This window comes from Archocentrus centrarchus, chromosome 3 (genome assembly GCF_007364275.1).
Source record: "Archocentrus centrarchus isolate MPI-CPG fArcCen1 chromosome 3, fArcCen1, whole genome shotgun sequence".
Classification (NCBI taxonomy): domain Eukaryota; kingdom Metazoa; phylum Chordata; class Actinopteri; order Cichliformes; family Cichlidae; genus Archocentrus; species Archocentrus centrarchus.
The window spans coordinates 33621810-33623674 of record NC_044348.1 but is presented as its reverse complement, the minus strand read 5'-3'; positions in this window follow the sequence as shown (position 1 = coordinate 33623674).

Below are 1865 nucleotides of genomic sequence, written 5' to 3'. Positions count from 1 at the left end.
TTGTTAAATGAGTAGCTGTTTGTTAAAAAAGTTTGACACATCCAATAAATTTCATTCCACTTCACGACTGTGTCCCACTTGTTGATTCTTCACAAAAAATTAAAATTTTATATCTTTATGTTTGAAGCCTGAAATGTGGCAAAAGGTTGAAAAGTTCAAGGGGGCCGAATACTTTCACAAGGCACTGTACATCAGTCATGCTACAAGCTGAGACTTAAATGGCGCACAGCATCCAATCACTGCTTGTGTTGGAGATTTTACAGCGTTAACACCACCTGCAGATGCTGTGAGGAGAGAGTACCATGTCAATTCCTCCGGTGCAAGATTTACATTTCAAAAAACAGCTTCAGTCTTATATTTTACTGCAACCAATAATATCTAAAGTTCAGTGTGAAGAAGTAGGTGGTGGTGGAGGAGAGAGGACCCACATGCAGGACACAAAGGCCGATGTCAAAAAAAAGAAAGCTGTTAATTGGCTGCTTAGAAAGTTCACAAAAAAGGAATCCTGAAGCGCACGTGGGGATCACAGAAGCTACTGCTGACTGAAATAAAGTCATGAACCAAAATGTGAGATTGCAAAACTGTAACTAATAAATAACCATAAAAAAAAAAACAGGACTCAAAGCTGTCACAATGAATAAAGTCAATTAAAGCGATCCACCAGAGTAAATAAACCCAAAAACAGAAGAAAAACTCAGAAATCTAAGCTTCAAACAGAATAAGAATGAAACCTAAACACAGATATAACAATAGTAATAATTCACATATCTAATAACACAAAACCATAGGACCATGACACGCTGTTTATTTTAAATCTCTTCACTGAGCGACAGGAAGAAATTCCAAGTCATGGCAATGGTAATCAGTTTCTGAGTGTCAAAATGAAACATAATGAACCTTAGGTCCTTTATGGGGAAACACATTATCGAAACACTAAAATAAACAATAGAAAACCAAGTCAACTGGATTCGGGGTGAGAGGAAAGAAGACAGAAAAAATAAGCATAAGGAGACGAGAGACGTGACAAACTGTGGGCAAGACAAACCAGTCAGTGATGATCAGTGGTGCCATATGGAAAGTGCAACAGGAAATGGTTAATCTACCACTATGCACAAACTGTTTAATTGAAATATTTCTAAAATGTAATTGCTATTCATGAATTTTTCCATTTACCATTTTACAATAAAGCAGAAAAATACTAAAGCACCCCCCACCCCCATTGAGATCCCAAATTACAGTTATTTGTATTCCTGAACAGAAAGAAAAGTTTTAGTGGTCCAAATGTTCTTAATAGGTTAATTAGTGATTCTAAGCTGCCCATAGGTGTGAACGGCTGTCTGTCTCTCTGTGTTAGCCCTGTGATAGGCTGGCGACCTGTACCAGGTGTACCCCGCCTCTCGCTCTACGTCCACTGGGATAGGCTGTCATTGGGTTTAGGATTAGGATTTACTGCAGAGGTCAAATAATAATGGGTATCCATATAAATATAATATATTTAAGACACTTCCAGCTTAATATTATTCATAATGCAACTCTTCATTTTGTCAGTTAACAGAGCATGGTACGCAGGTAGAACATTTTATTTAATATAGATTCCTAAAAACACAACAGACATTATACATTACTGAATATATTGAAAAGAATCTCTTCTTAAATATGAGAAAAACAAAATAAATATTTTTAAATATACATAACCAGTCACAATACTCATTAAAATACTACATTAAATGTATGTATGAGTATTTCAGAGGTTCTTCATTCTCCAGCACTGGAACCTGTAGCTTTTCCTCCAGCTTAGAGATCTGAGAAAACAATCATATCTAACAGTACTACTTTTAGTACTGCTGTTGCTACCTCTGAGTGCT